The sequence below is a fragment of the Protopterus annectens genome, chromosome 6.part0 (genome assembly GCF_019279795.1).
Source record: "Protopterus annectens isolate FY-2018-M chromosome 6.part0, PAN1.0, whole genome shotgun sequence".
Classification (NCBI taxonomy): Eukaryota; Metazoa; Chordata; order Ceratodontiformes; family Protopteridae; genus Protopterus; species Protopterus annectens.
In genome coordinates, this window is record NC_056737.1 from 322,197,713 (window position 1) to 322,217,393 (window position 19,681).

A 19,681-nucleotide genomic window follows, 5' to 3' on the forward strand; every position below is an offset into this window, starting at 1 on the left:
CCAATGCCTGTAGTATGTGGATGGCATAATTTAAGTCCTTTACCAAAGTTTGTTGGCTGTCCGCTTGTATAAGGCAGTCGTCCAGATATGGGTATATTTGAATCCCCTGAAGTCTGCAGTGTACAATTACTGATGCCAGGCATTTCGTGAATACTCTGGGCGCAGTAGATAAGCCAAAGGGCAATGCTGAGAATTGATAATGCTCTGAGCCTGCAAGAAATCTGAGGTGTCTTTTGCAACTTTGTCTGATAGGGACATGCAGGTATGCCTCCTTGAGGTCTAGAGTCACCAGCCAAGACCCCTTGCCCAGCATGGGAAGGAGTTGCTGTAGAGTCAGCATTTTGAATTTTGGCACAATGAGATAAGTATTCAGTGCGGACAAGTCGAGAATAGGCCTCCATTGATTTTCTTTTCTTGGAACAAGGAAAAGTCTGGAATAAAATCCTTGGCCTTGTTCTGAAAGAGGAACCTTTTCTATAGCTTTCATTTGCATTAAGATGGGAGATTTGTTTCAAAGCCTCTGCCCTTTGATTTGGTGGCAGGTCTGGCATGCCTTTTCTTTTTGGTAATGTGTGAAAATGGAACCTGTATCCTCTGTCTATTATTTGCAGTGTCCATTTGTCTCTTGTAATAGTGTGCCAATTGTCTGAGAATAAAGAAAGCTTTCCGCCCAAAGGTGCCTCTAATTGAGCCCTGGTTGGCGGAATCAAAGCGAAGTCATTGAGTCTGTCCTTGTGCAGCAGTTGTAGGTCCTGCACTACCTCTCTGGTTGGGATGCTGCCATTGACGCCCTCTGTAGGAGCCTCTAGCTTGCCCTCTATCTCTGGCACGCCTGTTCTTGCCTCTCTGAAATCTTTCTGTGTCCGGAAAGGACCAATTCTTGGCAGGCCAATTTCTGCTGAATCTTGGTGGTTGGACTTGTAGAAAATCTTTAACTGTTTGTACAGATTTTGCCTTTTCCTCAACCTTCTTGAAGACCTCCTCAGCAGTGGAGCCAAATAACTTTTGCTTTTCCAGGGGAGCATCCAGAAGCTTAGCTTTAACATGGTCTGGCAGAGATTGTTCCTTCAGCCAAGCATGCCTACGTATGATTGCACCTGTCATAGCTGACCTACATGAAGCTTCCAATGCATCATAACCAAATTATAAGAAATGGTTACTAACCTGCTGGGAGTTATGTATCAGATCCTGTAGTGATTTGCGATCTAGGGGTTCAGGTGAAGACAGTTTCTTATGCAATTCATCTAACAAATACTCTTGGTACTGTATCATATGAAATTGACAATTTAATGCCCTCATAGAAAGAGTAGCAGAAGTATACACTTTTTTACCCCATCTCTCTAAAGCCCTGGACTCCCTTTCAGAGGGGAGTGGATTTTTAGAGGTGGCAGCCGCAACCCCTTTAGGGCCCTGGGAAATAGTTTCTGGATCAGCAGAGTGGGCCTTGTAAAGAAAATGATGCGAGTCCGGGACCCTGTAGTACCTATCGGGTTTGACAGGGGCCGGGAAGAGTGTCAGGGGTTATGCTAGACTCAGAGTACACATCATCAATGACATTTAAAACAGGAGGAATAGCCAAAGGTCTATGCTGAGGTAAATGCAGAAAAGTTCTTAATCTTTTCCTGGAATCAGAAAATTCCTGGCCCTGCCATTTGAAATGCTCTCTCATAGTGTGAAGGGTCTCACCAAAGGATAGCTCTTCAGGAGGGGAGGCCGAGGGGATGGATTCCTCTGCATCAGAATCCTCGTAGGCCGAAAAAGCCTCCTCCTGGTAGTCCGAGAGAGCAGAGCCATCAGAGGCCTCCTTTGAGGAGTGGGGATCAGAGGGCTCAACCCTGGGCCTTTTGTCTAGAGGAGGTTGAGAGCCCCTGTCCAGATGAAGTTGAGATCCCCTAATCAAGGAAATAAGGTCCTCTGCTAAAGTAAGAATCTGTGAACTTGTAGAGGGTCCCTGAGGAATAACCCTGGGAGGCATAGTTTTTGTATGTTTAGCAACTTTAGCCCTGGTGAATGCCTTTATGGACATGGATGCAGGAGGCCTAGCTGCACCACGTGCTGGAGTAGTTTTGTCTAGAGGAATGGTGTTGGAAGTTTCTAAAACACCAGTTTCTGAAGGAAATTCAATAACCGACTCAGCAGGGGCCTCCGGGGCCGAGGTTGTCGGTTGAGCGGTTTCGGGTGTCGGAAGTACCAAGGACTCTGTTTCAGCAGAGACACTCGCGGTAGGCCTGGCCGTGGTTTCAGCCGAAACCGCGGCCCGCGTGTGTCGGTCCTTGTCCTTCCATTTCTTTATTAAATGTGATGTCGGAGTCTCCGACGGCATTTTGTATGAAAAACTAGCCCCAAAAAATTCCTCTGCGAACTCCGCCCGACGTCTAAGAGTGCGTTGGTTGAAGGAAGCACAGGCTGAACAGGCCGAGACGTCGTGGTCTGGGCCTAGGCAGGGGAGGCAGTAAGAGTGGAAATCCTTATGAGGTACTTGTTTCCCACAAGTTAAACAATTATTAACTTTATCTGACATCGGCTGAGGCAAGAAAGAGTCCCCAATGGGGTACTTAGCTTTTGAAGTCTTCGGTAGCTGAATTACAGGAGCTGGCCGACCGACACTTGCGAACTGCTTCTGCTTTGGGCACCACGCGGCAAGAAAGACTGAGGAAGATGGCGTCGGCTGATGCTTTTATACCCCAGGCGCTCTGACGTCGGGGAAGGGGCGACGTCAGCCGACGCCTGACCCAGACTTTGGAATCCGGCCGACCGAAGGGCTGCCTGAGGCAGGACAACCCATATGTGATGACTGCAGATGCATCCTTGAAGGACATCAATAGCTTCAGCTATAAGCAAATACACCATATAGAAATACACCATATAGATTGTATAGAAAGGAAGGTGTAGATAATTCCCACTAAGAAAGAGGGGATGGAGGAAGGGTAACCTGGACTGCAGCAGTATATACACTCGAACATCTATATTTACGGTAGGTACAAAACTGTACTATGTTCATCGTGTTACACTGCTGCAGTCATTACACTTGGGTTGAATCCCAAAGCTGAGGCTGGGTGGCTGGTACTAAACAGGGTTAGGAGTAGCTAAGAGGCCCTGCAAAACTGCAGTGGCAAAGCCAGCTCTGGTTTTTGAGCATAGAGGTAAGTGGTAATGTTTGGTGAAGGTGTGCACTGAACTCCAAGTTGCAGCCTCCAGAATATCCTTGGTTGGTACTCCTCTGAGGAAGGCTGCTGATGTGGCTGTAGCCCTGGTGGAATGGGACCTAATGTTACCAGGCACAGTTTTTCCATGATGTGTGTAGCAGAAACGGATACCCAATGCCCTATCCATTTTGAAATGGTCTGTTTTGAAATAGCCTTTCCTTGTGATCCTGCAGCATAGGATACAAACAGTTGGTCAGATTTTCTGAAAGCTTTTGTTTTATCCAAGTAGAAATGTAACTGTCTGTGAATGTCCAAAGAATGTAGAAGCCTCTCCCCTTTATTCTGGGGGTTTGGATAAAAGGTGGGCAAATGAATGGTTTGGTTAAGAGCCACACTAGATAACACCTTTGGCATAAAGGGTTAGTTCGTAAGGAGACTCTGTCTTGATGAAAAATGATGAAAGGTTCCACTGCCATTAGGGCCTGTAGCTCTGAGACTCTCCGTGCTGAAGTTATTGCTAACAGCAGGGCAGTTTTCCATGACAAAAATGTTAATTCTGCTGAAAAAGCTGGTTTGAAGGGTGGTAGAGTAAGTTTTTCCAAAACAAAATTGAGGTCCCAGGTTGGGGTTGGTGATCTCCGGGGGCGGTCTTATGTTCTTAGCCCCTCTGAGGTATTGTCGTAGTAATGGATGTGAAAAAATAGGAGGATCTGTGTTGTAATGAGCTGAAATAGCTGAAGTGTGGATCTTAATAGATGAAAAGGAAAGGCCTTTGTCCAGCATCTCAGTTAAATATTGTAATATCTGAGGAATATTTGGGACAAGAGGATTTAGGCCTTTAGCCTGGTTCCAGGCGCAGAATCTTTTCCATTTTTCTGAGTAAGTTTTCCTGGTGCTGGGTCTCCTATCCTCCAAAATGACATCCATAACAGCTTTAGAAAGGAGTGTTGACTGGTTGTTTAAGTAATCCGCCATGTAGCCAGATTTAAAGTTTTGAGCTGGCTGTGCAGGATCGGATTGTTTTGCTGAGTCAGAAGATGAGGAATTTGAGGTAAAATCCATGGTGGGCCTTGAGCCATGTTCCTTAATATTGGATACCAGTGTTGTCGTGGCCAGTCCGGAGCGATGAGGATAATTTGTGTCCTCTCTAGTCTGGCTTTCAGGAGTACCTTTGCCAGAAGAGGTAGTGGAGGGAAGGCATAAACTTTTAGTGTTTTCCAACTGAATGACACGGCGCCCACTTTCCATGCTAGTGCGTGGTATGTCCTTGTGCAAAATTTTTGTAGTTGGTAGTTTGGGGGGGGGGGGCAAAAAGATCTATGTCTGGGCTCCCCCATTTTTGAGTTATCATTGTGAATACTTGTGGATTTAATTTCCCCTCGTGAGGATCCATATTTCTGCTTAGGTCTTCTGCCAGTGTATTTTTCTTTCCTGGCAGGAATTGTGCTTGCAGTTGAACTTGGTAGGCCAGTGCTGTATTCCACAAAGTCATTGCTTGCCTGCATAGGGGGTAGGAATGTGTGCCCCCTTGTTTGTTTATGTACCACATCACTGTGGTGTTGTCCGTCTTTAGTAGCAGTTGTCCTGGTTGTAGAAGGTCCTTGAAAGCCGTTAGGGCATTTTGTACAGCTAGCATCTCTTTTTGATTGATGTGGAGATGCATTTGGTCTGTGGTCCACTCGCCCTGAATACACTGCCCTGCCATGTGTGCTACCCAGGCGTAATCCGATGCATCTGTTGTTATTGTCTGCCTGGCTGTGGGTAAGGTGAAAGGCCGTCCCTTGTTGAGGTGACATGCCTGTGCCCACCATAGAAACTCCTGATGAAGGCAGGGAATGAGTGGTATTATTGCTTCCAAACTGTGGCTGTGTTGAGTCCATAAGCTTTTCAGATACCATTGTAAATTCCTCATATGCAGTCTGGCATATGGAATTAGTAGAATGCAAGATGCCATGAACCCCAAGGCCTGCAGAATCTTTCTTGCAGGGAGTTGGGTTTTTGTTGCCATCAATTGAAAATATTGAGTCAGTTGTCCTTGCTTGTCTGGCGTGAGATAAGCCATCTGGGCCGTTGTATTTAAGCTGGCACCCAGGAATATTATCTCTTGTGAGGGCACTAGTTTGGACTTATTTTCGTTTACCGTGTACACTAGGCAACTTGGTAGATTTTTTACAACCGCCAGATGTTTTAAAAGAATGTCCTTGCTTTCTGCTTGAATAAGGCAGTCGTCCAGGTATGGGTATATTTGAATCCCTCTTTGTCTGCAATAAGCAATTACTGGTGCCAGGGATTTTGTGAAGACACTGGGCGCAGTAGATAAGCCAAAGGGCAGTGCAGAGAATTGGTAATTAGTTGAACCTGCTATGAATCTGAGGTATCTTCTGCAATTTTGTCTGATAGGGACATGCAGGTATGCCTCCTTGAGGTCCAACGTTACTAGCCAAGCCTTCTTGCCCAGCATGGGAAGATGTTGTTGTAGTGTTAACATTTTGAATGTGGGAACTTCCAGGTAAGTATTTAGAGTAGAAAGGTCCAGAATGGGTCTCCAGGCTTTGTCCTTTCAGGGGACCAGAAAGAGTCTTGAGTAAAATCCTTGTCCTTGCTCCTGTGTTGGAACCTCTTGAATGGCTCTCATGTCCATGAGTGCTGTAATTTGTTTTTGAGCCTCTGCCCATTGATTTGGTGGCAGGTTTGGCATTCCTTTTAGCCTTGGTAAAGTGTGAAAGTGGAACCTGTACCCTTGAGATACAATATTTAGAACCCATTTGTCTTGGGTGATTATGTGCCAATTGCCTGCAAAAAGTGCTAGTTTTCCTCCCAAGGGAGCTGCCAAGAGAGAGATGCTTGGCAGCCGGAGGGGGAAGTCATTGTGACTGTTTTCTGTAAGTTTGCGGCCTCTCTTCCCTTCCTTTCACGGTTGAGGTACCCCATTGACGAGGCTTGTAAGAGCCTTGTGGCTGACCTCTGCCCCTTGGACGCCTGTATCTGCCCCTCTGAGGTCTGTCTGAAGTTGGAAAGGACCAATTTTTGGTTGGCCAATTTCTGCTAAAACGAGGGGGGCTGCACCTGTAAAAAAATCCTTGACCGTCTGCATAGATTTTGCCTTATCCTCCATTTTCTTTAAAACCTCTTCTGCTTTGACACCAAACACCACATCCTGCTGTAAAGGTGCATCCAATAACTTTGCTTTAACATGATCAGGTAAATTTTATTCTTTTAACCAAGTATGCCTACGAATGACAGACCCTGTTACTGCTGCTCTACAATAGGCTTCTAATGAATCAAATCCACTTTGCTAAGTATGTTTTCCCACTTGTTCTGTTGCATGCAATAAATTCTGCATTTCCTTGTAGTCACGCTGCTCTGAATTTGGAAGCATTTTTTGCTTTAACTGAGACATCAAATATTGCTGATATTTCAGCATGTGAAACTGACAATTTAAGGCCCTCATGGCTAGAGTAGCTGAGGTGTATACGTTCTTTCCCCATCTGTCTAATGCTCTAGAATCCCTTTCAGAGGGAACTGGATTTTTAGCAGTAGAAGCCTTAACCCCTTTGGGACCCTGGGAAATGGTTTCTGGGTCAGCAACAGAACTCTTGTATAGGAATTTGTGAGAGTCAGGGACTCTGCAGTATCTGTCTGGTTTGGCTGGGGCTGGAGGTAAAGAGTCAGGATTCAAACTAGATTCTGAATAAACATCATCCACAATGTCTAATACTGGTGGAATGGCAAGGGGTCTGTGCTGAGGCAATAAAAGGAACTCACGGAGCCTTTTCTTGGATTCTGAATAATCCTGGCCCTCCCAGTGGAAATGTTCCCTCATGGTATGCAAGGTTTCCCCAAAAGAATAGTCCTCTGGGGGAGATGCTGAAGGGATTAATTTTTCAGCATCGGAATCCTCATATGGGGGAAAAGAGTATTTCTGCTCTTCAGAGGAATCCGAGGAAATGGAAACCTGGTAGATGAAGCATAGTCTTCCTCCTGTCTAGGCCTTTTATCAGGAGGGGGATGGGAACCCCTGATCAGGGTAATTAAGTCTTCGGCCATTTTGAGCATCTGTTTCTTAGGCATGGGAGCCTGTACTGGAGAATGCTGTACTGGCTTCCTTACTTTTAAAGGAGTTTTCAACTTAGCATAAGCTTTAATAATACATGTAGTCGGTCTGAAGACACCTTCTGCAGCTGAAGGCCTTTCAACTGCACCGGATTCCTCTTCAGGAATGGTGTCGGTAGGGCCTAAAGTATCCAGAGGCCCAGCAATCTCCGCTTGGTAGTCGAAAGCAGCCTGTGGTTCTAATTCAGCGGTCGTCAGGGGCTGCAAAGGCGCCTCGCTGAAAACCGGAGAATCGGCGACTGGCCTAGCAGAGGCCTCGTTGCCTGGTTTGGGTCTCGGCTGCATGTCCTTATCTTTGCGCTTCTTATGTATCCTGGTCGTCGGTTGCTTCGACGGCATGTGTAATTGAATTTTCTACAGAAATAATGTCGGGAAAAATCAAACCGACGTTTAATAATGCTTGTTAAACCTAGCACAAAACTGACAACCAGTGACGTCGTGGTCTGGGCCTAGGCATGGAATACAATAAGAATGAAAATCCTTATGAGGTATTTGCTTCCCACAAGAAATACAATTAACTTTTTCTGACATCGGTCTGAGGCAAGAAAAGTTGCCCCAACAGGGTACTTAGCTTTATTGAAGACTTCGGTTCTGAAATTCGAATTGAAAATCTCAGGAGTCAGCCGACCGGCACTTGCAAGCTGCTTCTGCTTCGGGCACCGCGCGGCAAGAAAGACTGAAGAAAATGGTGGCTACTTCTTTTATACCCCTGTCGCACTGACATCAGGGAAGAAGTGACCGCAACCAACGCCGGACCAAGACTTTGGAACTTGGGCTGACTGCGGGACCACCTGACGGCAGATAACCCTAGTGTAATGACTGCAGCAGTGTAACACGATGAACATCAGCAGATACTGCTACTGGGCTCAATGTTTTGAGGCCTAATGCTACCAGAACTTTCCAGAAATAAAGAAACTGCTAAAAAAAACTCTGAATATAGAGACAGTTGTCATCCAATAGATGGGAGAGATTGCAATGAGTTTGTACGTGACTTTGTGGTGCGCACTGTAATTCTTTGGGATCAGAACATTTGGAGAAGAACTCTCATGCTGAGATTAATGTTTTCAGGCTGGGGACAGCTCCATCTACAAAAGGAAGAATCATTTCCCTTTCAAACTCTGGTTCATTTCAGCAATGTATATACATTTCATTAAAACCATAAGCTTGAAGTAACACCAAAGGAAGAACCTAGAAATGAAAAGTACAGTTGTGTACACTTACCATAAATGTAGATGTTAGAGTGTATTCACTGTTGCAGTTATTACATTTGGGTAATCTGCTGGCAGGTTGCCCTCAGTCGGCCTGATTAACAAAGTCTTGTGTCCTGCGTCGGTTGCTGCCCCTTCTTCCATGACTTCAGGTCGTCAGGGGTATAAAACATGCAGCCGACACCATTACATCAGTTTTTCTTGCCCCAGATGTCAAGTGCCCCCCAAATGAGGAGCAAATAAAATTAAAAACACAAAAAATATACCTCCAACCAAAAGCAAATACATCAAAAGGGCTTTTAAGCATAGTAAAAGAAAGTAGAGGTATAGCCAGAGAAAAATAGGGGGCTGGAGGGAGGATAACCAGGACTGCAACAGTGAATACACTCGAACATCTACATTTATGGTAAGTGTACACAACTGTACTATGTTCTTTGTGTTTCACTGTTGCAGTCATTAGATTTGGGTAGATTCCCAAAGCTATGGTTGGGTGGAGGAAACTATAAAGCATTAGGACCAGCTATAAGGCCCTGCAGGACGGCAGTGGCAAAGCCAGCTCTGGATTTAGAGAAAAGTGGTAAATGGTAATGTTTGGTGAAAGTATGAAATGAGCTCCAGGTAGCAGCTTCTAGAATGTCCCTGGTAGGAACACCTCTGGGAAAGGCTGTTGAAGTAGATGCAGCCCTGGTGGAATGGGATCTGATCCCCTGGGGGATAGTTTTTCCATGGTGGTTATAGCAGAAACAAATACAATGGCTTATCCATTTGGAAATGGTTAGCTTTGAAATAGCCTTTCCCTCTGCCCCTGCAGCAAATGCTACTGGCAGTTGTTCAGATTTTCTTTGAGATTTAGTCTGGTTTAAGTAAAATCTAAGTTGTCTGTGTACATCCAATGAATGCAGAATCCGCTCCCCCTTGTTCTGTGGATTGGGAAAGAAAGCTGGCAAATGAATGGTCTAATTAAGAGCCACACTGGATACCACCTTAGGCATGAAGGATGGGTTGGTCCTGAGAGATACCCTGTCTGCATGAAAAATGATGAAAGGCTCCACTGCCATAAGAGCCTGTAATTCAGAAATCCTTCTAGCTGAAGTGACCGCTAAAAAGAAAGCTATTTTCGAGGAGAGAAATTTTAAGTCTGCAGTAGCAGCTGGCTTGAAAGGAGGGAGAGTGAGTTTCTCCAATACAAAGTTAAGGTCCCAGGCAGGGGTTGGAGCTCTCCTGGGTGGTCTTAAGTTTTTGGCCCCTCTGAGATACTGCTTTAGCAGAGGAAGGGAGAAGAGGGGAGGTTCTGTGTTGTAATGAGCTGAAATGGCTGAGGCATGGATTTTTATGGAAGAAAAGGACAGGTCCTTGTGAAGCATCTCAGTTAAGTATTGCAAAACCTGAGCAATGTTTGGGCACTGCTGTGCTTATCCCTTGAGATCGATTCCAGGCACAGAATCTTTTTCCATTTGTCAGCATAAGATTTTCTAACACTAGGTCTTCTTACCTCCAAAATGACATCCATCACAGATTGGCTGAGGGATGCTAAGGGTGAATTTAGGTGATTAGCCAAGTTGCAAGATTCAAAGTTTGGAGCTGAGAGTGCAGAATTTGGTTGTTCTGCTGAGACAGTAAGTAAGGTGCCACGGTGGAAGGTGTGACACACTGCGCAGGAGTGGGTACCAGTGCTGGCGAGGCCAGTCTGGAGCAATCAAAATCATTTTTGGTTTGTCCTGTTTGACTTTTAGCAGAACTTTGGAGAGCAGAGGCAGAGGGGGAAAGGCATAGACTGATACGTTTTTCCAGCTAAAGGACAGAGCATCCGCTTTCCAGGCTTTTTTGTGATGAATTCTTGTGGAAAATTTATCCAATTGAGTTCTGGGGTGAGGCAAAAAGATCTATGTCTGGGCTCCCCCATTTGCGTGTCAACATGTTGAAAATCCGTGGTTCCAGTTTCCATTTGTGTGGGTCCATGACATTTTTGCTTAGTTCATCTGCCAGAGTATTCAGCTTTCCTGGCAGGAATTGAGCTTGTAGTTGTACTTGATAGCTCAAGGCCGTGTTCCACAATGCCATGACTAGTCTGCAGAGGGGGTAGGATTGTGTACCCCCTGCTTGTTTATGTACCACATAACCGTGGTGTTGTCCGTCTTTATCAGTAATTGTCCTGGATAAAGGTAGTCCTTGAAGGCTGTCAGTGCATTCTGTACAGCTAGCATTTCTTTTTGATTTATGTGAAGGTGCATTTGATTCAAACTCCATTTTTCCTGAATACACTTCCCTGCCAGATGAGCACCCCATGCATAGTCTGATGCATCTGTAGTTAGGGTTTGGGCGGCAGGGGGTGGTGTGAATGGCAGTCCCTTGTTCTGGTGGCAGGCCTCTGCCCACCACAGGAACTCTAGGCGCAGGCAAGGTATGATAGGAATCATTGTTTCCAGGCTGTGACAATGCTGACTCCATAAACTTTTCAAATACCACTGAAGTTTCCTCATATGCAGTCTTGCATATGGAATTAAAAGAATGCAGGAGGCCATGAACCCCAAAGCTTGCAGCATTAGCCTTGCAGAAAGCAGGGTTTTTGTGGACACCTGTTTGAAGTAATTCACCAAATGAATTTGCTTCTCTGGCGTAAGGAAAGCCATCTGGGCAGTTGTATTCAAGCTTGCACCCAGGAATGTAACTTTTTGAGAGGGTACCAGTTGTGATTTCTTTTTGTTTATAGTGTACCCTGGGCAAGTTAGAACCCTTTTTACAAATGCCAGATGTTTTAGAAGAATGTCCTTGTTTTCTGCCTGAATTAGACGGTCGTCCATGTAAGGATATATTTGAAAATTTCTTTGCCTGCAAAATGCAATTACTGGAGCCAGGCACTTTGTAAAGACCCTGGGTGCAGCAGATAAGCCAAAGGGCAGTGCAGAGAACTGGTAATGCAAGTAGCCTGCTTTGAAGCGAAGGTATCTTCTGCAAGATTCTCTGACTGGGATATGCAGGTAAGCCTCTTTTAAATCTACAGTTGCCAACCAGGCATCTTTGCCTAGCATAGGAAGTAAGGGGTGAAGAGTCAGCATCTTGAATTTTGGAATGTCCAGAAAGGCGTTTTAAAGTAGATAAGTCCAGAATTGGACGTCAGGATTTGTCTTTTCTGTTTACCAGGAAAAGTCTTGAATAGAAGCCTTGTCCCTTTTCCTCTTCTGGTACTGGTTGAATAGCCCCCATGTTCATGAGGGAAAGTACTTGTTTCTGGGCCTTTGCCCACTGATTTGGGGGCAGGTCTGGCCACCCGTTTGGAATTGGCAACGTGTGGAAATGAAATCTGCATCCCTGGGATACTATATTTAAAACCCATTTGTCCTGGGTTATAAGTTGCCAGTTTTTTGCATGAAGAGCCCGTTTTCCCCCCAAAGGGGCAGCTAAAAGGTAAGTGCTTGGTAAGTGTAAAGGAAAGTCATGGAGACTGCTTACCATAGGGAGGTGTCTTGTTGTTTCCAGATTTGGAAGAGGAGGCACCCCATTGTTTTGTTCTGAAAGTCCCTTGGGACTGAAACCTGGTGCCTTTGGAATGTCTGGGTTTGACTTGAGTGGCTCTCGAAGGAACTAGAAAGGACCAGTTCTTAGTAGGCCAGTGCCTATTAAATCTTGGAGGTTGCACTTGTGAGAAATCTTTCACAGTTTGCATAGATTTAGCTTTATCTTCCATCTTTTTTAGAACTTCTTCAGCCTTATTACCAAAGAGACGGTCCTGTTGTAAAGGAGCATCTAACAATTTTGCTTTAACATGATCAGGCAGAGTTTGCTCTTTGAGCCAAGCATGCCTTCTTAGCACAGACCCAGTAACAGCAGCCCTGCAAGTGGCCTCCAAAAAATCAAAACCACATTGCAAAGTATGTTTTCCAACTTGTTCAGCTGAATGCAATAAATCCTGTAAATCTTTATTTTCCACAGTCAGAAATCAACATCATTTTCTGTTTAAGCAGTCCCATGATATGCTGCTGATATTTTAGCATATGAAATTGACAGTTTAAAGCCTTGATTGCCAAGGTTGAAAAAGTGTAAACCTTCTTACCCCATCTATCCAGTGCCCTGGAATCTCTATCAGAAGGGGTAGGATTTTTAGCAGTAGAAGCCTTAATGCCCGTGGGACCCTGAGAAATGGTTTCAGGATCCGCAACAGGATTTTTGAAAAGGAATTTGTGGGAGTCAGGAACCCTGTAGTATTTGCCTGGCTTACAAGGAGCCAGAGGCAGAGAATCAGGAGCCAGACTAGATTCTGTAAAAACATCATCAGCAATGTCTAGAACCGGAGGTACCGCCAAAGGCCTATGCTGAGGAAGAAGAAAATCCCCAAGTCTCTTTTTAGATTCAGAAAAATCCTGACTTTCCCAGTGGAAATGTTCCCTTAAGGTATGTAAAATTTCCCCAAAAGAAAAATCCTCAGGGGGAGAAACAGAAGGAATGGAATCTTCTGCATCAGAGTCCTCATATGCTGGTATAGACAATTCCTGTTCATTACAAGAGTCAAAAGAAATGGAATCCTGTTCAGAAGAATCATAGTCAATATCTTGCCTAGGCCTCTTGGGGGATTTTTTAGGCATAGGAGCCTGCACATGTGGCCTAGGCGTCGGTTTTTTAGACATAGATCGAGATTTTGACCTTAGATTTGAAGATGGCATCGGTCCAATATACAAATCTGTAGGCCTGAAAACACCCTCAGAAGCCAGTGCCTGCACAGCGGCTCCAGACCCATCCAAGGTAGAGACATCCGCAGGTTCCATAATTGAAGTATCTCGCTGCATACCGGACTCCGAATGGGTCTCAGTAGAGGCCTGCGAATCAGAAGTGGCAGGTATCAGGGGATGCGAAAGCGCCTCACTGAGTACCTGCGAACTGGCGACTGGTTTAGGAGAAGCGTCATCGACAGTTTTGGACCTCAACAGCCTGTCTCTGTCTTTTTATTTGCGTTTTTTTAGGTATTCTGGTAGTTGGATTGCTAACCGACGATATAGCTGGATAATTAAAGCGTGAGCCAAAATATTTGGAAGCAAAAATGTATAAACATTTGATAGTGCGTTGATTAAATAAAGCACAAAACTGACAGCAAGGTACGTCATTGGTCAGGGCCTCGGCAAGGAATACAGTACAAATGGAAATCCTTATGAGGTATTTGCTTCCCACAAGTAATGCAATTAACTTTAATCGACATCGGTAAGGAGCAAGAAAAAGTTTCCCCAATGGGGTACTTAGCTTTTTAGTTGAAGACTTTGGATCTGAAACTCAAAAACAAAAATTTCAGGAGTCGGCCGACCAGCACTTGCGAACTGCTTCTGCTTCAGGCCCCGCACGGCAAGAAAGATTGATGTAACAGCGTCGGCACCATGTTTTATACCCCTGACGGCCTGACATCATGGAAAAAGGATCAGCAACAGATGCAGGGCCCAAGACTTTATTAATCAGGCCGACTGAGAGCAACCTGCCAGCAGATTACCCAAATGTAATGACTGCAACAGTGAAACACGAAGAACATCTGGTTGGCCACTACCCAGAAACAAAGCCACCTCCTGAATGGTTTTGAAGTCTTTATGTGAAGGTATGCATCTTGGAGGTCTAAAGAACACATCCCATTCTGACCAGCACAAAAGGATGGATTAAACCATAACCATCCAGAATATGTGTTTTGAATTAACTGGTTGAGGTCATAGAGGTTCAGGGTCATTCTGAGACTTCTTGGTTTTCCTGGACAATAAAAGAAGCCTGAAGTAGAAACCACATTCATCAGCCTGGTAAGAACTCTTGGATGGCTTTTTTTTTTTCACAAATTTAAAACCCTTAATATGTCTGTACACTGATGGTGGTTAGACATCAGATAATTGGACAGAGTACCGCTGGGGTGCTGCAGGAAAAGGAATGGTATAGCCACTGGAAATTACAATCCTAATTCACCCGTCCTGTATGAAAGCCATTCACGAATGGAGGATGAGGGACAAGTAACTCCCTGTCACTTAAATCAGGACACAGCCAAGAAAATCTTTAGGGATTCTGCTGCTGTTAACCTGCAGAGGATCTGTGGAAACCCTGATAGGACTACCTCGGCTCCTCCAGCAGCATCCACTAAGAAGGGGAAGATCAGTGTGCCCATCTGAAGAAGGATCAAGTTCCTACTCAGCTTCTGGTGCCAATTTAATGAAAGACCTCTGTTGGGAGAGTGGAGGTCTGTTATGATGGCACAGGGAGCTAGCTTTAAGATCATCACACACATCATGTCATGAGTAAGAAGTAGGTGTGGCCACGCAAGCCAATGATGGTAGCCCCTTGTCAGGTTACATGTGGAAAGAGGGATACAGATGGCACCCAAAGGGGCGCAAGTGCTAATTTCAAAGGGTGCATTTTCAGGTAAATATAACAAAGTTTTACTTCAAGACAGAACTCTATGAAGGAACTACTATACGAGCTGCAACACAAATGAGGCATTCACAAGAGCAAAACAAAGCAAGAAAAGGGAAAAAGGATGAGAACAAGCCAAGAGCAGCTGCACCATAACTATCAAAATGTCAAACTTCATCCTGCTCAGTGGCAAGAAATTAATGAAGTCTTGTCTATGTTTCAGGAAAGAATAGTTGCGTAAAATTTTACCATAACCATAGATGTCCTTCTCTTCCATGTTGCAGTATTCACTTTGGTGTGGGATTTTCACCTCAGGCAATCTGACGTCAGCTCCTATACAAAAGCTTTTGCCTGGCTACAGTAGGTACGTGGGGCGTCACATGTAGGGCCATAAACCAGGGTCCTTAAATATGATGTCGGCCCACACAAACCTCAGAATTTGAAGCCCAGAGAAGTGGCCTGTGAGAACAAGATGTCAGCAAAAGAAACAAATTCCACTGTAAGGCTGAACAGATAAGCCTTGGGGGTTGGAAGCATTGCCAAGGGGAAGACCCTGTCATAAGAGAAGAATTGGAGGTATGGAGGGTGGGAAGGAATACTGCAACATGGAAGTAAAGGACAGCTATGGTTATGATAAGATAAGATTTTGTACATCTATTCCATTCCAATGTTGCAATATTCACTTTGGTGTCGGCAAGTACCACAGCTTAGGAGGAAAAATGGGAGGAGGTAGAGGTAAAGGATTCCAGGAATCCTTGCAGGATTTCTCTGGCAAAGCTGCCCTGGCCCTTGAGACTTGGTCTAGTTTGTAGTGTCTGGTGAAGGTGTGGACTGTAGACCAGGTAGCTGCTTCCAGGAACGAAGCTGTGTCCAGGCCTTTGAGAAAGGCCTTGAAGGTAGCTATGGCCCTGGTGGAGTGAGCTCTTACACCCTGAGGTAAGACCTTGCCATGGTGTGAATAACAAAAAAGAACAGATTTCCTAATCGTTCGGAGACTGCCTTGCCCAGAGCCCTGGGGTGAAAGGAGACAGAGTTGATCAGACTTTCTAAAGGACTTAGTCTTGTCTAAATAAAATCTCAACTGTCAGTGTACGTCCACGGAATAAAGGATTCTCTCTGCACTGTTGGTTGGAGTTGGGAAGAAGGTAGGTTAAGTGGATGGACTGGTTTAGGGATAGTTCATTTACCACCTTGGGCATAAATGAAGGATTTGTGCATAAGGTAACTGGTATAAGGGGGACAGGCCATGAGGGCATGTAGTTCTGACACTCTTCTTGTGGAAGAAAGGGCCACTAAAAAAATGGTTTTCCAAGTACACATTTGGAAGGAGGCCGAATTAGCCAGCTCAAAAGGAGGTACGTTGAGTTTTTCTAGCATGAGGTTGAGGACCCAGGGGGGAGGGATGGGTTTTCTTGGTGGTCTAATATGTAGGAACCCTCTCAGGAAAATGTAACATCCAGCCTGGAAAGCAGAGGTGGCTGCAAGGGTAAGCAGGCTGCAATGGCTGACAGGTGGACTTTCACAGAAGAGCAAGTTAGTCCAGCCTTGAGATGACAAACAAAGGTAAGGACTAGGGAGGGGTCTGCCTGCATAGGGTCCCTTGTCCTTAAAAAGACACCATTTTGCGAATCTTTCCCATTTAGATAGGTATGCCTTTCTAGTAGTTGGTTTTCTGGGCTCCCTCAGGACTGAAAGCATGTCAGCAGAGTAGAGCTGTCTGTAAGGGATTAGAAGTTGATCACCCACAGAGTTAGGTTTAGCATTTGCAGCTGAGGGTGAATGAGAGATCCCTTTTGCTTAGATAGCAGGTCCACCTTGTGGGGTAACTTGTGGTGATTGTCCTTGGCTAAAGAGTGGAGGGAACCAGTGTTGCCTTGGCCAGTAGGGAGTCAAATTGACCCGTCTTGATTTTCAGAAGGACCTTTTGTATTTATGGGAAAGGGGGAATGGATAAAGGAACATCCCCTTCCAAGGAAAGCTGAAGGCACTCACTCTCCAGGCTGATGGAGTGTGATCCCTGCTGCAGAATTTGCTTAGTTGTCTGTTCTGGGGGGAGGCAAACAGATCCATTTGAGGGATGCCCCACTGGTGGACTATGTCTAGAAAGGTTTCCCTGTTTAACATCCATTTGTAAATGTGAGAGTCCATTTGTAAATGTGAGAGGATGTTCTGCTGAGCAAGTCCATGCGTTTGCTTTCCAGAGAGGGGATGTAAGAGGCCTGCAGGAAGAGGTTGTGTTGGGTGGCTAGCTCCCAAATCTGTAGGGCTATCCTGCATAGGAGGTAGGTTTTTGTCCCTCACTGTTTGTTCAGGTACCACATGATTGTGGTGTTGTCTGTAAGAATGTGAAGGCCTGTTTGAAGGATGGGAAGAAAGGACTGAAGGGCCAGCAAGACTGCAGTCATCTCCCTGACGTTGGTGTGTTGCTTTTGTAGGGCAGGGGTCCAAGATTCTTGAACCCTGTAACCCTTTAGAGTTGCCCCCCACCCTACATCTGATGCATCTGTGTGCATGGATTATGTAGGAGGAGGAAGTTGCTGCAGGGGAATGCCTTGGTTTTGGAGAATTTGTTGAATCTACCACCTCAATTCTGCCTTTAGGCAGGGCAGAAGGGGGATTTGTTGGTCTAGGGAGTGTAGAGGTGCTGAGACCATACATTCTTTAAGTACCACTGATATTTTCTCATGTGCAACCTGGCTATAAGAAGCATGGGGATTGTGGCTGCCATGAATCTCAGTACTTGTAGGAACTGCCTTGCAGAATGGTGAGATACCCCCAGAAGATCCTGGAAGTGACTTGAGAGAGACTGCACTTTGTCCTGTGGGAGGAAGGATCTCATCAAATCTGATCTGATCCTGCATCCCAGGAAAACCTTGGCCTGCTGTGGGTGCAGAGATGATTTGGGAAGGTTTAAGGTGAACCCAAAGTTGTGCAGGATAGTCATGGTGAATTTTAGATAACTTCGGAACATAGTTTTTGATTCTGCTAGGAGCATGATGTCGTCCAGATAAGGGTATATTTGGATGCCCTTCGTTCGGCAAAATGCAATGGCAGGAGCCAGGCATTTTGTAAACACTCTTGGAGCAGTAGATAAGCCAAAGAGCAAGGCAGTAAATTGAAAATGTGAGGAAATGCCAGTAAATCTCAGGAATTTTCTGTGAAAGGGCTGGATAGGAATGTGGAGATATGCTTCCTTTAATTCCAGAGTGACCATGAAGGCTTGGGGTGGGATCAGGGGCAGGAGGGTTTGCAGAGCGCATCCTGAAGGATGGAATTTTTAGGAACCGATTCAGGTAGGATAGGTCTAGTGTGGGTCTCCAAGGACCATCCTTTTTTACGACTAGGTATAGACGAGAATAGAATCCTTTTCCTTCCTGTCCCACAGGCACTGGTTCTACAGTTTCTAGGGAGAGGCGCTCCTGCAGAAAAGTGGGAATAGGTGGAGCTGTTTTTTTGGTGGAAAGGGAATGTTTTTTGCTCTTGGTTTTTCCTTCCAAGATAGGAAGTATCCTCTTTGAATAATGGAAAGGACTCATTGGTCTGAGGAGATGGTTTTCCAAAAGGGGAGGCAGTGGGGTAGGCAGGCAGAGAAGGGGAGGTGGGCAAGGCAGTCATGCCAAGGAGGGGCGCCCTCTGTCAGGAAAGGGCTGTTTGGAGGGTGGTTGGCTGTTGGTTGGTGTGGAGTAAGGCTGTCTCCTAGATCCTCTTCTCGGTCTGGAGGAGGAGGTATGAGAAGTGGAAGACATCCTCCTGACAAAGGAAGTCTTAGCAGGATAAATCTTGTGGTACTTAGGGAAGGGGGACACCAGCAAATGTTTGATGTCTTACAGCTCTTTGCTTTTCTCTAGCAAGTTTTTGAAAAACACAGCTGAATTCTTGCCAAAAAGTAGATTGTGGTCCAGTGGAACATCCATAATTTTGGATTTGAAATCCTCTGGGAGGGGTTGAAGGCATAGCCAGGAATATCTGTGTAGGGCAGATGCAGAAGCTGCCGACCTGGCCGACGCTTCTGTTGTATCATAACTATACCTGGAGTGTCTGGCCACTTGGGAGGCTAGGGGCAGTTTTGATGCAATGTCAGACTTAGTAGGACAGTCACGTGTGGAGACCTGAGACAATAGGTCCAGAGCATATTTTACCATGTGTGTTTGGTAATTAATGGCTGTGAAAGCCAAGGTGGAAGAAGTATACACTTTTTTGCCCAGTCTTATCCATGGTTTTGCTGCCTTTATCTGTTGGTAGGAGACTGGCAGAAGGTACCTGTCTAGACTGTCTGTCAAGAGCCACAGCAATGACAGCTGGATCTGCTAGTGGAGGCTTAACCAGGATTTTATGGTCATCAGGCACCTTATAAAATCTGTCTGGTCTTTTCGGGGCTGGAGGCTGCGAGTCTGGGTTCTTACGGACAGAGATGAATGCTCCCAGGAAGGCTGGGAGTACAAGAGGTACACCTGAAGGAGACTAAAGTTGCAAAAGTTCAAAATCTCTCTTCTGGGTGTCAGATATCAGGGTAGTATCCCACTTGAAACACTCCATTTTAGGTATAGTTTCCCCAAAAGTTAAATCTTCAGATGGGGAGTCCCCTTCAATGGAGTCTTCATCAAGGGAATAGTAGTCAACAGGGGAAGAAATTTGAGACACACAACAGATTCCTCCAAATGAGGAATCATATTGATATTGCTGTTCTTCTCCCTCTTGAGTAACTGAATGTTGGGGAGAAGAGTCAGAGGCTGGGTGAAGGCTGACCACAGGAATGGTGGAAAGAGCAGGGCCTGTGGGCCTAAGAGCCATGAAAGCCTACATAAGAAAGTTTGTAAATGACTGCCAAATCTGGCGGTGCTTCAGAAG

The 19,681-nt window shown here is 45.4% G+C and overlaps 1 protein-coding gene across 1 annotated transcript in view; it reads right to left on the reverse strand.

The window, feature by feature from the left end:
- ZNF106 (zinc finger protein 106) overlaps positions 1 to 19,681 on the reverse strand; it is a 2,006,671-nt gene that overhangs the window by 1,415,830 nt on the left and 571,160 nt on the right. The window lies entirely within an intron of this gene.